General features: G+C 34.5%; 1 long non-coding RNA gene across 1 annotated transcript in view; it reads right to left on the bottom strand.

Moving 5' to 3' along the window:
• LOC145539143 (uncharacterized) overlaps window positions 1-16,351 on the bottom strand; it is an 88,131-nt gene that overhangs the window by 69,023 nt on the left and 2,757 nt on the right. The window contains exon 2 of the long non-coding RNA XR_014077606.1: window positions 4,185-4,273. This is a non-coding gene — a long non-coding RNA (uncharacterized LOC145539143). The remainder of the gene's footprint in view (window positions 1-4,184; window positions 4,274-16,351) is intronic.

Below are 16,351 nucleotides of genomic sequence, written 5' to 3'. Positions count from 1 at the left end.
CACATCAAATACTCAGACTTCATTTCCTCTATATTTAATTCTAATTCCAATGACCCTAGAAAACAGAGACACAGTGCATTATCTCATTTGAGATATTTTCAGCTGTTATATACTGTGGCATAATGAGGTAAGGTCCTTCATGATATTACTCTTTAAATGCATAGACTGTTTTTTTTAAATAGAAAATTATATCCAATATAATTTGGCTGGGTTGTATGCAGGCAAGACTACCAAAAAAGTGGTAAAATGAGCTATCAACAAATTGAAAGAGAAATTTTCCATTTAATAAATTTTAATAACGCTTAGTAATGCAGAGCTTGTTTGAGATGATCTTAAGTAGTGCAAAGCAAAGAAGTTTCATTCCATTTGTTACTATAAATTCTGAACATTGAAAAGAGTATGATATTGGTAAAGAAATTGTGTGACGGTTGTGTGTAAAGAACATAGAAAGAGATATTGACAAAAAGTGGTAAACTATTTGAAAATCATGGGTAAAAGTGGTTCATCTTAGTTCTATCAACAAGGGTGAAACTTTCTAAAATTACCAGATTACTAGAAGAGTATCATTGTTTTTAACAAGAATTCATGGATTTAGAACTAGTTTTTATCATAACTGGCAGCTTAGGAAAATGACTGAACTCTAAGAAACATCTCTGTTTATTCAGTGTATCAGTTGGAATTCATGCTAAGTCACTTCAGTCATGTCCGCCTCTTTGCAACTCTATGGACTGTAGCCCACGAGGCTCCTCTGTCCATGGGATTCTCCAGACAACAATGCTGGAGTGGGTTGCCATGCCCTCCTCCACAGGATCTTCCTGACTCAGGAATCGAAACAGCACCTCTTACATCTCCTGCACTGGCAGGGGGGTACTTCACCACTATGCCACCTTGGAAGCCCATCACTTGAAATACTCACACTTTATTCCTCAGAAATCACAAATAGGATAAGATACAGATCTCTTCTACTTTTGAATTTGTACAGCATGGCTTTATACTAAATATTTCAATGGAGGGGCATTGTTACACTGATAATATATTGACATTATTGACAATATGATTTTCATGTAAATAGACCAAATAAGAGAAAAAAACAAAGATAAATAGGGACTCTGCATATTAACTTGACAATATTAATATTTATGCTAAAGTTTTACACTAAAAGACAGTACAAGAGGAAATTGGAAGAGGGACAAACTCTAAAAGTAATTGGAAGGATGGCTTCTCTAAGAAAACAAATAATTTAAGTAACAACAAATTAAGTACATTAAATTTCATTGTACAAAATTAGTGATGTGTAATACTTTTAAAAGTCAATAAGAAAATAATTAAAGATGTTCATAAGTGACAAAAAATAATATTACTACATATAGAATTTCTGGTGTGAATTAGAAAAATATTTTAAGGTTACCTCATCACAAATATTTTCTTTGTCATATATTTGCTATCCATTTTTACACCTCCATAGTATAAATGTAAAAACCTTATTCTGTGGTAAAAGGCAGTAGTTTCTTCAGAGGTTTTCATAGAACCTAATATGACAAATCTCTCAGAAAAGTATGCCATATTTCATTCAGTTCAGTTCAGTCGCTCAGTTGTGTCTAACTCTGAGACCCCATGGACTGCAGCACACCAGGCTTCCCTGTCCATCACCAACCCCCAAAGTTTCCTCAGACTCATGTCCATTGAGTTGGTGATGCCATCCAACCATTTCATCCTCTGTCGTCCCCTTCTCCTCCTGCCTTTAATCTTTCCCAGCATCAGGGTCTTTTCAAATGAGTCAGTTCTTCTCAACAGGTGTCCAAAGTATTGGAGTTTCAGATTTAGCATCAGTCCTTCCAATGAATATTCAGCACTGATTTCCTTTAGGATAGACTGGTTGGATCTCCTTGCTGTCCAAGGGACTCTCAAGAGTCTTGTCCAACACCACAGTTCAAAAGCATCAGTTCTTCGGCATTCAGCTTTCTTTATAGTCCAACTCTCACAACCATACATGACTACTGGAAAAACCATAGCTTTGACTAGACAGCCCTTTGTTGGCAGAGTAATGTCTCTGCTTTTTAATATGATATTACCACAAATGCATTTCTAAATTTGACTATATATCTAGATAATGGTGTTAACTAAATTATTCCTCAATTTCTTATTAACTAGCTTGAGCATCAATAAGGAAAAGGAAGGTTCATGATGTGTATTCATTTGTCTTTGAATCAGCCTTGAAGTTACATCTTAATATATTACATATACCATTAATTGAGGAGGACATGGCAACCCACTCCAGTATTCTTGCCTGAAGAATCCCCATGGACAGAGGAGCCTCATAGGTTACAGTCCATGGGGTCACAAAGAGTCAGACATGACTGAGTGACTAAGGACATGCCATTAATTATGTCATTACTTTCAGATTTGACACAAAATGGTGCATTTTTGGGAAAAGAATGACATTTTTAAAAAATAATAAATGTTTCTTTCTTATTAATTCAAATAAAATTTTATCTTTTTAAATAAAATAAAATTTTTAAGTTAAGAGTAAAATCACTTTATTCTTAAAAAGAGCAGTGAATCTTAACTTCTGAAGATTGCTATAAGTTGAGTTTTACTATGATATTTCCTTCATCTTAAATACTCAGAATAGAATTGAAAATAATATTGTCATTTCATTAGACATGGATTGTCACAGAATTTAAACTTACACTAACATGATAGAATTAATAATATGAGAACTTTCACATTTTATTTAATTAACTTCAAAGTATCAAATATTGAGCTTTATAAACTGTGATATTAACATAGTGAACATAGTTAATAGTTTATTTTTGATTTTTCTCAAAATAAAAAAATTAAAAGAGTGAACGTTTAACATATGTGCTCTTACCAAATCTAGTTAGTACTATAATAACATTTTGAAGTCCTCTATGAAAGTGAAAGGGAGTGAAAAAGTTGGCTTAAAGCTCAACATTCAGAAAACTAACATCATGGCATCTGGTCCCATCACCTCATGGCAAATAGATGGGGAAATAGCGGAAACAGTGAGAGACTTTATTTTTTTGGGCTCCAAAATCACTGCAGATGGTGATTGCAGCCATGAAATTAAAAGACGCTTACTCCTTGGAAGGAAAGTTATGACCAACCTAGACAGCATATTAAAAAGCAGAGACATTACTTTGCCGGCAAAGTTCCGTCTAGTCGAGGCTATGGTTTTTCCAGTGGTCATGTATGGATGTGAGAGTTGGACTATAAAGAAAGCTGAATGCAGAAAAATTGATGCTTTTGAACTGTGGTGTTTGAGGAGACTCTTGAGAGTCCCTTGGACTGCAAGAAGATCCAACCAGTCCATCCTAAAGCAGATCAGTCCTGGGTGTTCATTGGAAGCACTGATGTTGAAGCTGAAACTCCAATACTTTGGCCATCTGATGCGAAGAGCTGACTCATTTGAAAAGACCTTGATGCTGGGAAAGATTGAGGGCAGGAGGAGAAGGGGACGACAGAGAATGAGATGGTTGGATGGCATCACCGCCTCAATGGACATGAGTCTGGGCTGGCTCTGGGAGTTGGTGTTGGACAGGGAGGCCTGGCGTGCAGCAGCTCATGGGGTTGCAAAGAGTCAGACACGGTTGAGCGACTGAACTGAACTGAACTGATCCTCATTTGAAGAAGTGAAAAACTTGAGGTTGCAGCTTGTCATCTCAAATTATAAAATGGTATATGATTTTCTTTATCCAATCCTCTTATTTTAATGATGAATCTGAGAATTCGAAAGGTTAAACGACATGTCCATGTCCTTACTTAGTGGCAGCCTACATTCTTAGCTGGGGAATGGAACCTTGATAGACTAGTTTTAATTTAATGAAATGGTTGGATGGCATCATCAACTTAATGGACATGAAGTTGAGCAAACTCCAGTTGATAGTGAAGCACAGGGACAGGGAAGCCTGGAATGCTATGGTTCATGGGGTCACAAAGAGTTGGGCATGACTTAGCTACTAAACAACAATTTTCATTTTGCTGTTCAGTTAATTTCTTTTATGACTAAATATATATTTTAGCCATTCACTGTTTACACAAAATTATCAGTAACAAAAACAAGTTTATAGATAGAAATTTTTACAAGTCATTGCAGAACTTAAGCATTAACCTTTTCAAAAGTATTACTTTTCAAATGTTATATTTAAATGACCTTTACTTACTTTTACTTGGAGCAGAAAAGATTTGTTAAATAATTTTAAATGTCCATCAGGAAAAACAAATTTTAGTAATTCAGCAACACCACATAAATCTAAAAGAGACAATTTAGAAGGCTAAAATAGTCTTTCCTTTAAAAATTATATTTTAAAATTATTTTAAACTACACTGTTCCTATTCCAAAACAGAAATCAGTGTTTTTATTAATGGTCATACAAAATCTAAACTTGAGAGTGGGGCTACATCCCCTAAGGCCTAAGCTTTCTATAAACAGCAAGATTTTCTTATAAAAATTCAAACTATCAAAGGGCCAGAAACATCACTGGCAGCAGCAGAATCTTATCACTGAAACTCACATTACTTGCCAACATTTCTGGGGTTACTGGAGTGAAACCATCTCAACAAAAGCATGTTTTTCATTAGGTTTGTGCTTTTGGATGTTTTATCTATTACATATGGACTTCCTTAAGATATACAAGAAATTATGAGGCCTATCTGATAAATGCACACAGAATAACCACCTCCTTATGGTTGAAAATAAGTTCTTTTAAATGAGAAGTTGCACTTTTAAAAAGCTCTAAATGTAGTAATTCTAATCATTTCTTTCCTCTTGTAGTAGTACCATGTGTAGATTCAAATATATTTAATTTTAATTCAAAATCAACTGCTTTTGAGATAGGAAAAAAATAATCACAGTGTTCTTTAATTAAAATTTATTTTAATTCAGAAATAAAAAAACATGAAGTACATTAAAATACCAGTACCTCACTAACATTTCAAAAGGTGTTTTATTCTTGTAAGAAAATATATCTTGTAAAGGAGTGACTTTCTATTTCTTTGCCCTCTAATAAAACATCAGAGAGCAGAGAATTAAACAAAGGTAGGCATCAAATTAGAATATAAAAGTCATGCCCAATTCACATATAATAATGCATTTTGGACAAAAAAACCATCCCGTCCATAGGACTACATATCTGCACATGAAGTTTCATCACAGTCTCTGTGTAAATGCTAAACCATATTTTAAAATTTAGCTCATCACTAAAACAATCTAAATTTTGCAAAGATGTTCCACCAAATGTAAAACTTTATAGTGAATAAGAAAAAATGATTATTCTATATATGTCTTTTCATAAAGAGAAACAAGTACTCAACCTTAAAAAAGTTCAAAAACTATAAAAAATATCATGTAAATATAGTTACAATTTTTCAGCAGATGATATCATTGTTAAAAACAACAAAGTTGTTGCAAAATTCTATTTCAAAATAATGTTTTACTGCTTAATTGTGATTATTGAATCGATACATAATGCACAGAAGTGAAAATATGAAAATTTTAATGAGCATTTATAGCTTAAAATAATTTATGTCTAAATTAAAAATTGTATTTATCAAAGTATAAAATTTCTCTCATAGTGGTAGATATTTCTTCTATTAAGATAATAAAATTCTTCTTAAAACAATAATTATAAAATTGCCATCTCAAAACTTTAGTTTTTCTTTGTTTCTTGAAAATGTGTTTTTTAATGAATAAGATTAATTGTTAAATTCTACTTTTGGTATCTACCTAAACCATTATTTCAAATGCTTTCTGTAATTTTAAAAAAGATGTATTCAATTAAAACTTGCAAATAATCTACTAATTAGTTCCTGTCTTCCAAATCATGGTTATGTTATTTATTAATATGTGATAAAGAAAAAGACTTTTTATAACCAACCAAATATAAACTTTTACTCTATTCATATTTCAAAAAGACATTATAAAGTTTATATTTGATGTGGATCCCTTTAATGTGTGATTTTAAAAGCAGACAATGGTTTTGTCTTTAAGAAAAAAATTCTCTATTAAATAAACCAACTAAAATCTGGTTATATTTTCATTTATTTCTCATATAATTTATAGACCACTAAGAAGTATAAAATGGTTTCATTAATACTACGAAGCTAAAAGACCTATAAGTTCCTCTAAAAGGCAGGCATTATAATAATTTATTATAGTATAAGATATTTTAAAAGTATAAGATATTTATACATCTATATACATATAAGATATAGTATAAGAATATTTATACATATATATATACATATTAAATTTATGTAATATATATATACAAATAAGATGTAGTATAAGATATTTTTAGAAGCTCAAACCTTAAAATAAATATTCTCTAAATATTTATCCTGGATGTTTAAATTCATTTTTGTAATTTTTCTTGGAGACAATTAAATTTGAAAATACTGTAGAGGAAAATATTTCAGCTAGTTTTGATAACACCTCACATGATTAAACATGTTCACAATAATGAATGTAAGTAAATGTAGGTTCTCTAAACATCTTTTGCACCCTGATAAATATTTATCCTTGTCTTTTGTGATAAGGTCTATTGTCTGCAGTTTTACCAAGACAGAGATGGGAAGGGACACCTCCAAAAGAGTACTAAAGACCACCGTTGCAGAATGGGTGTTTCTGTACAAAAAAAATTTAATTAAGATCATTTCTGATTTTGAATCTCCCTGTGCTGATGAAAAGGAGAGTTATAAGGAAGAAGCAGGGCTCCTGCCAGCTGTAAACAGGGTAGAACAAATACACCCAACTCCAAAACAAGGAAACATGGACCCCCCTGCTGATTAGCAATGGAAGGAAGTTATCTCCCACAGGCTTCAGAGATGAGTCCCAGAAAGGAATATGGTATGAGAACCATAGGCACTTAAGGAAAGTGGAGGAAATGGAGCTAAACCACTCATTATTGTTTAGTTCCACTGTTGTGTCATGACGCAGTTTGATTTTTGAAAACAAATGGCTCGGACTTTATATTTCAGAAATCATGGCTGTAATATTTCTAAAGGGGTGGGGAAGGTGTTCCCTAATACTCTATTTTAGCAGCAGAATGATGTGTCAATAGACTGCTTTTGTTCGTCAAATGAATATTGTCTTGTTACTACTTCACATCTAAGAAAAGTTTTTTACACTGAATCTCCAGCAATATTTAAATATCATAATATAGCACTTTACAAAATGGAGATCTTTAATAAGCAAATTAGAATGGAATTCACATGTTCCCCAAAATGTTAAACATTTGAAAGCAAAAGTTCGGCAGCCCAGTTCATAGTTTTGAACCACGTTGTTTTCATGGAAGTTAGGAAGACGTGATATTAGGGAAAACTTTGACAGTTTCTTTGTTAAGTTATAGACTGAACTTGAAAATACTGATACAATATGAACCTATCCCACAATATTTGGTTCTGTAGGGCTTTTATACGTAATTTGTAAGTTCATGCTCACAGCCTTTCACCAAAAAAAAAAAAAAAAAATCATTACAAGTCATACTTGATTCATTAGGTTTTCTGATTCATTTTTATTAAAATTTATTAAAAAATAAAATATAAATGTCTTTCTCTGATGGCTCAGCAGTAAAGAATTCATCTGTAATGCCAGATATACAAGAGATCCAGTTTCAATCCCTGGGTCAGGAGATCCTCTAAAGTAGGAAATGGCAACCCACTCCAGTATTCTTACCTGGAAAATTCCATGGACAGAGAAGCCTGACAGGCTACAATTTGTGGGATCACAGAGTCAGACACAACTCTTATAATATAAATATAAATAAATAAATAAATACCAATACTCCAGAATAATATAATTATATTAAATAACTCTCCATCAGCTGAACTTTGTATACTGAAAAGGTTTCCCTCCTGTTTCTTAAGAAATTGTCCATTAACAATTTGTTCTTGTTTCTCTGTGTGGTAAGTTGAAACACTGGGATTTCAACCAAAATCAAATCTTACTAAGAAACAATAACATTACTTCCAGTGATATAACAGTGACACCCTGGCGACAATGATTTGCTTTGCTTTATTACTAGATAGAGTATAATTTTCTAGTGAAGTTCTAAAGATGGACAGAAGCTTGGATAGTTTTTATAATGAATTTTTATAATTTTATAATATTTTTACAATTTTATAATAAAAATTATCAAAATGAAAATATAGAAAACAGAGACAGTAACAGTTATAAATTTATACCTTTAAAACAAAAATGTATATTAATCATAAATTGGCTCTTTATTTAACTAGAAAATAAGTAGCAGTTACACAAAAGGACCATAGAATATTAAGTAGAAGAACACAGTACAGGATTTTCATCAATGAACCATATGGAAAATCAATTACTTTCTAAAGATAAAATAAACCCCAGACCCCTCTCACTAACTGTAGGTGTATAGTGACACTATCCAGGCCTTCTGATTCTCAGCTTCTCTGAGAAGGAGCAACAATAATATTCCACCTTCCTTAACAATACAGGCTTATATTGAGAAGTAAAGATATCCTGTCATCCAGGATCATAAATAAGCTATCCCTAAAATTATGTCATCCAGCAGAAGATGATTGTGATACTCACTAGAACTTGGTTACAAATTCTCCAGTTTTCCTCTCATGGGCACTTAGTATGAATGTATTTTCACATCTTTTTGACTTAGCTATGACCTTATGACTTGTGTCAGTCAGTGAGTGTGAGCAGATATAAAACTTCAAGCATTAGCATGCCATTCACCTATATCCTTTTCTTAGTTATAACAGTCAAGGTGGTCCCTCCATCAGCCTGGACTGATGTTAAAAGTTATTTGAGTTCTGTAGTATAAGTAAAAGAATAAACCTTTGTTGCAGTAAACCAGTGAAATATGGGATGCCTTATTACTGCACCATAACCTCGAATATTCTGACTCACAAAATATATCAATTCCCAAAGGGAAGTGTTTTATGAACATGTTTTATAAACTGTTACATTTCATATAAAATTTCAATTTTCCAACAAATGCATCCTTTAACTGTTTAAAAAAGAAAAAAAAAAAAGCTGTGCCTTAAATTCCATACATTAAACAGGTCAATTTGTCAATTTTTGTCAGTCTTTGTTCAAAATGGACCATAACCTACCAAGATGGAGTTTTATGATGTGTCATAGTTAAGAGGTATGCTTGAAGGACTGTGGCATAGTTACACTCTGCATAAGGCTATTTGGAGAGTACAGTTGACCTCTGAAAAACACAGGATTGAACCGTGTAGGCCAACATATATATGTTTTTTTTTAATAAATCAACAGTATTATACTATCCTGAGGTTGGTAGAGTCCTTAGATGCAGAACTACAGAGATGAAGGGTAGACTATGGGACCCAAGCATGCATGGATTTTGGTATCTCCGGTGAGTGTTGGGTCTCTTCCTCTGTTTTACTGAGGAACAACTGCAATTCTTTTTCTGGAGTTCCTCTGGCATATCTATTCATTTCCTGTCCTTTCAGTGTGTGAATCTTCGTAACTGTGAATGAATGACTGAATACAAAGAAGAAATGTATTCAGTTCACCAATAATATTCAGTTCACCAATGATAGTCAGTTCACTCAACAGCCATTTTTGAGAATTTACCATATACATAGTAGTTGAGAAGAGTACTAGGGGAGAGGTTCTCAATGCTGGTGTCGCATTATAATCCTCTGAGGAGATTTAATAAACACCAGCTCCTGAGCCCTGCCTAAAACCAATTAAATCAGGATCTTTGCAAGTGAGATCTGAGTATTCTTTCTCCCCCACCAAGTAGGGGGATTAAAAAGTGGTCAAAAAGTAAGATTATGTTTTCAGTTCAGTTCAGTTCAGTCATTGAGTTGTGTCCGACTCTTTGTGACCCCATGGACTGCAGCATACCTGGCTTTCCTGTCCATTACCAACTCCTGGAGCTTACTCAAACTCATGTCCATTGAGCCAGTGATGCCATCCAAACATCTCATCCTTTGTAGTCCCCTTCTCCTCCCATCTTCAATCCTTCCCAGCATCAGGGTCTTTTCAAATGAGTTACTTTAAAAAAACAAGCAAACAAACTGATGCTGGTAAAGATTGAAGGCATAAGGAGAGGAGGGTGACAGAGGATGAGATGGTTGGATGGCATCACTGATTCAATAGATATGAACTTGGGAAATCACTGGAAGATAGTGAGGGACAGGGAGACCTGGCGAGCTGCAGTCCATGGGGTTGCAGAGAGTCGGACACAGATTAGCAACAGAAAAACAAAACCAATATATTCAAAGTACACAATTTGATCAGAGATCATTCTGTCATTTTTGACATTGCACCTGAGTACTGCATTTCGGACTCTTCTGTTGACTACAAGAGCTACTCCATTTCTTCTAATGGATTCATGCCCATAGTAATAGATGACCATCTGAATTAAATTCACCCATTCTGGTCCCTTTAAGTTCACTGATTCCTAAAAGGTTGATGTTTACTCTTGTCAACTCCTGCTTGAACACTTCCAATTTACCTTGATTCATGGACCTAACATTCCAGGTTCCTATGCAATATTGCTCTTTACAGCAACAGACTTTACTATTACCACCAGACACATCACAACTGGGCCTTGTTTCCGCTTTGGCTCAGCCTCTTCATTCTTTCTGGAGCTATTTCTCCACTCTTCTCCAGTAGCATACTGGGTACCTACCAAACTGGGGAGTTAATCTTTCAGTGTCATATCTTTTTGCCTTTTCATACTGTTCACGGGGTTCTCAAGGCAAGAATGCTAAAGTGGTTTGCCATTTCCTTTTCCTGTGGACCCTGTTTTATCAGAACTCTCCATCCTAACCCATCTGTCTTGGGTGGCCCTACACAGCATGGCTCATAGTTTCATTGAGTTAGGCAAGGTTATGATCTAAGTGATCAGTATGCTTGGTTTTCACATATTAGCAAAGTAATGCTCAAAACTCTCCACGCCATGCTTCAACAGTACATGAACTGTGAAGTTCCAGATGTTCAAGCTGGATTTAGAAAAGGCAGAAGAACCAGAGATCAAAATGCCAGCAACCGTTGTATCATTAAAAATGTAAAAGAGTTCCAGAAAAACATCTACTTTTGCTTTATTGACTACGCCAAGTCTTTTGACTGTGTGAATCACAGAAAACTGTGGAAAATTCTTCAAGGGATGGGACTACAAAACCACCTTACCTGCCTCCTGAGAAATCTGTATGCAGGTCAAGAAGAACAATTAGAACTGGACATGGAACAACAGATTGGTTCCAAATTGGGAAAGGAGTACATCAAGGCTGTCTATTGTCACCCTGTTTATTTAACTTATATGAAGAGTACATCATGCAAAATGCCAGGCTGGATGAAGCACAAGTTGGAATCAGGACTGCTGGGAGAAATATCAATAATCTCAGATATGCAGATGACACCACCCTTATGGCAGAAAGCAAAGAGGAACTACAGTGCCTCTTGATGCAGGTGAGAGAGGAGAGTGAAAAAACTGGCTTAAAACTCAACAATCAAAAAATGAAGATCATCGCATCTAGTCCCATCACTTCATGACAAATAGATGGGGACACAATGGATCAGTGACAGACTTCATTTTCTTGGGCTCCAAAAACACTGCATATGGTGCCTACAGCAAAAAAAATTAAAAGACACTTGCTCCTAGGAAGAAAAGCTATGACAAACCTAAACAGCATATGAAAAAACAGAGACATTACTGTGCTGACAAAAGTCCATCTATTCAAAGCTATGATTTTATCAGTAGTCATGCATGGATGCAAGAGTTGGACCAGAAAGAAGGCTGAATGCCGAAGAATTGATGATTTTGAGCTGTGGTGTTGGAGAAGACTCTTGAGAGTCCTTTGGACTGCAAGGAGATCAACCAGTAAATCCTAAAGGAAATCAGTGCTGAATAGTCATTGGAAGGACTGATACTGAAACTGAAGCTCCAATACTTCGGCCACCTGATGCAAAGAACTGACTCATTGGAAAAGACCCTGATGCTGGGAAAGATTGAGGGCAAGAAGAGAAGGGGATGACAGAGGATGAGATGGTTGGATGGCATCACTGACTCAACAGACGAGTTTGAGCAAGCTCTGGGAGATGGTGAAGGATAGGGAAGGCTGGTGTGCTGCTGTCCATGGGGTTGCAATGAATTGGACCTTACTGAGCGACTGAACAACAACAACAAAACAATTTTATAAGTTTTGACATACATAGATGCATGCAAAATATCATCACAATCAACTTTCATCATCTATTCCTGAGTATTTTTTAATCTCAGGTGTTTCTAAGGAGCAGCCAAATTTGAGCAACATGGTAGTAGATAGAGAGAAAGAGATAAGTAAGTATGGTATCTCACTCTTGAGAGTCCCTACAAGGACCGCAGATGACTCAAACCAGCCAATCCTAAAGGAAATCAACCCTGAATATTCATCAAAAGAACTACTGCTGAAGCTGAGGCTCCAAGATTTTGGCCATGTGATGCAAAGAGCAACTCACTGGAAAAGATACTGATTCTGGGAAAGGCATCTGGCAGGTTGAAGGCAAAAGGATAAAGGGATGGCAGAGGATGAGATGGTTAGATAGCATCACTGACTCAATGGATATGAATTTAAGCAATCTCTGGAAGATAGTGGAGGACAGATGAGCCTGGTGTGCTGCAATCTATGGGGTCTCATAGTGTTGGACATGACTTAGTGACTTAACAACAAATACAGCAATATTTAATTCTAAACAAGAGAACCTAATATATATCTAAACATAGAAGCAATAGTTATATTGTTGGAAAACAGTAGGAATGGAAAAACATATTCACATTAATCATAAGCAACTAGCTATAATCTGATGAATAATATATTTCTATCATAGTTAAAATCATTTATGCTTTACAACATTTTGTATGATGAAAACATCATATTCATCATCTGAAATAACTTTTACTCTGAAATAAAACTTTAAATGTCTTTCAAAAACTCACAATAAAAACACCTTACTCTCTCCTTTGAATCACATAAAAATAAAAGTATTTCAAAACAATATTTAATATTTAAAATACATTGCAATGAAAACAAACAAATGTTAATATTTGCTGTTATTAAAACTACTCATTTATAAGTGTACTTGTCAGAGATTATTTCAGAATTTTATTTAAAAATTCAAAAAAGCCTACATGAAGCAAAATTTCAGTGATTTTTAATATTGAGATACTTATTTTAACTTCTATATTTAGTTTGATTTGACCCAGTTCTCTTTTTATAATCAATTTGAAGTTATTGTGAAAGACTTTTCATGCTCATCTGCATATATTTATCACTATGGTTATGGTCCATCTGTCACTGACTAGATAATTCACTGAACTTGATAATTCACTCAACCTTTCTGGTACTATATCTATATAACATGAACGTTAGGTTAGATGCTCTCAAGAACACTATCAGATATATAAAAGTATAATTTTGTATATAGAAGCCCATCCTTTCAAACTAGGAACTTACTCAAATTGGAAAACTTGAACAATTTTAAGCTATTTTCTGTCACATCATATTTGTCAACTCTGAACAGTAGAGTCCAGAAGGAAAAAAAATAAAAATGTTTGCAAACCTTTAACATGGAAATTAATCTTTTCAAAGTTTTAATATAAAACTAAATATACATTTATAGGGCTTATAATGCTTACCGGGCTTCCCTGGTGGTTCAGCTGGTAAAGAATCTGCCTATAATGTGGGAGACCTGGGTTTGACCCCTGGGTTGGGAAGATGCCCTGGAGAAGAGAAAGGCTACCCACTCCAATATTCTGGCCTGGAGAATTACATGGACTTTATAGTCCATGGGGTCGCAAAGAGTCGAAATGACTGAGAGACTTTCACTTCACTATAATGCTTACAATACTATAAAGTCAAAAGAAACGTGTAAATTAAAGCTACAAAAAAAATTCATTTTCTCTCCTGCTGATGAAGTAGAAAACCAAAGTTTTTCTTACTCTCCAGGATATAGGAAAAGAATGTCTTGATAGTGACTAAGTCAATTCAGAATAATGTTTTCTTCATCAATGGTTAAAGATCAGTGCAACCATAGCACATTCAATTTAGTTTCCTTCATTACTGAAGTAGTCAAAATAATCTAGTAAGTGTTCAAAGACTGTGTCATTGACAATGTGTATAGAATATACTACATACCACACTACCGAGTTGACAAACCTTGACACTTGGAAAGAAGTGACTATGACCAAGCAGTTAAAATTTATAAAGGATAATTTCAGAGACTTGATATTTGGTTCAAACTTTTTAACTCAACAAAAATATCATATGAAAAACCTAGCTTCATTGCTCTTCATGTGATGAAGACAAGTAGGACAAAAACAACTATTTGAAACAAGTTGTGCCAAATATCTGCTAAATGTATTTAATTTTGATGTGAAACTCTCCACCTCAAATTTTCCATGACATCCTCATGACTCTCTTATTTCTAGCCAACTCAGCCCAATTCTTTGAGTTAAAGGATCAAATTTCCAATTACATTCTTAAAAAAAAAAAAAACACTGAAAATTACATAATCATAAATATTTCACTACCAGGAAAAATAATAATGATACAGCCTTGGAGGTGAATTATTTGGAGGCCTATGTATATAACCATTTTGAATCAAATCAGACTACTTGCATCATATAATAATTATGACACATCATGTCTCTTAAATTTATACTCAAAATGCAAACCATTGTTTTCTTTAGCTTCCACAGATAATGGAAAGCAATCATTCTTAGAGTATTAAACAGTTGTAACCATAATACTGAATAAATTTCTGATACTTGAAGCATCAATTTAACAACCAGAAAACACAGCTGGACAAAGTCACTGTCTAAGTCATTGTCTAAGTCACATATATGATTCCCATTTGTATGGCATTCCCCTAATATGAAACTTCAAAGGCTGTCATAAATTACAAAATTAAACAGTATCTCATCAATCTGACCCACCCAGAAGATCACAAGGTCTTGCTTATCATAAACCTGAGTCATCTCAAAATAATGATCAACAAACACCATTTGAATACCCACTATGTGTCAGAAAATGATATAAATATGAAGAAGCCACAATACACAGTAGTCAAAGATGACTACATTCATACGAGTGGGGAGAGGGGTGTCAAGTAAACTGAGAAGAAATGAACTTGGTACCAAGTTGTGAAGAAAAACAAAATGCCAAGCTGAGGAGTTTGTGCTTTTCCTCTAAGCAAAGCAAAATCATAAAAATTTTGATGGGTGACTACTCATTAGTGTTCATCACTCAGTCATGTCCAACTTCTTGCGACCCCATGGACTGTAGCCTACTGGGCTCCTCTGTCCATGGAATTCTCCAGGCAAAAAACTGGAGTGAGTAGACATTCCCCTCTCCAGGGGATCTTCCCAACCTAGAGATGGAATCTGAGTCTCTTGTATTGCAAGCCAATTCTTTACCATCTTAGCCACAAGGGAAGACCTGACTATCTCATTAATTTCATATAAATTTCAGGGGGAACCTTAATGGCCCTGTGGTTGATGGACGAGAGAGGGAGGGATACAGAAATAGTTAGGAGCTTGTAAAAAATCAAGAAGCAGATTTTTTGGTTCTAACACTAAGGTAACAGATACAAAGATAAAGAGAAGTAGAGAAGCTTGGGACAAATGTAAACATGTGAACAATAGGATTTTGATGAATGTCAGGGATAGGACTAATGCGTATATGTGGAATCTAGAAAAATGGCACAGACAAACATATTTGAAGGTAAGAAATAGAGATGTAGATGCAGGGAATGGATGTGTGGACACAAGGAAGGGGAAGGAAAAGGGTGGGAAATTAATCAGGAGACTGGGATTGATATATATACACTACTATGTGTAAAACAGATAGCTAGTGGGAGCCTGATGTATAGCAGAGGGAACCCAATTCAGTGTTCTGTTATGACCTAGATGGATGGTATAGGTGAGGGGTGGGAGGGAGGTCCAAGAGGGAAGGGATATGTATACACATAGCCAATTCACTTTGTTGTACAGAAGAAAGTAACACAACATTGTAAAGCAACTATATCCCAATAAAAAGACTTTAGCATAAAATAATAATTTAATAAAGATTATATATTAAGAGCATAGAAGGTTACTATCAACCACAAACCAGGACAAGAATAGTAGGAGGTGTAAGTTTAGAGATAAAGATAGACCTTAGTAAAATTTTGGATATCTTTAGGTTATCAAATTAAAGATAGACTCATGCCAATTGGAGATACTGAACCTTGGAGAGTTCAAGCAGAAGATTAAGATCTCTTTAGTACAGGGATTAAACATTCTAGCTGAGCTAGGGAGATAGCATTTTCTACTTCCTGTTATAGTGCCTAACACAT

The sequence above is a fragment of the Giraffa tippelskirchi genome, chromosome 2 (genome assembly GCF_054371585.1).
Source record: "Giraffa tippelskirchi isolate mGirTip1 chromosome 2, T2T-mGirTip1v1.2.pri, whole genome shotgun sequence".
Lineage (NCBI taxonomy): Eukaryota > Metazoa > Chordata > Mammalia > Artiodactyla > Giraffidae > Giraffa > Giraffa tippelskirchi.
The sequence above is the reverse complement of the archived record's forward strand: the minus strand, read 5'-3'. Positions and strand labels throughout refer to the sequence as shown.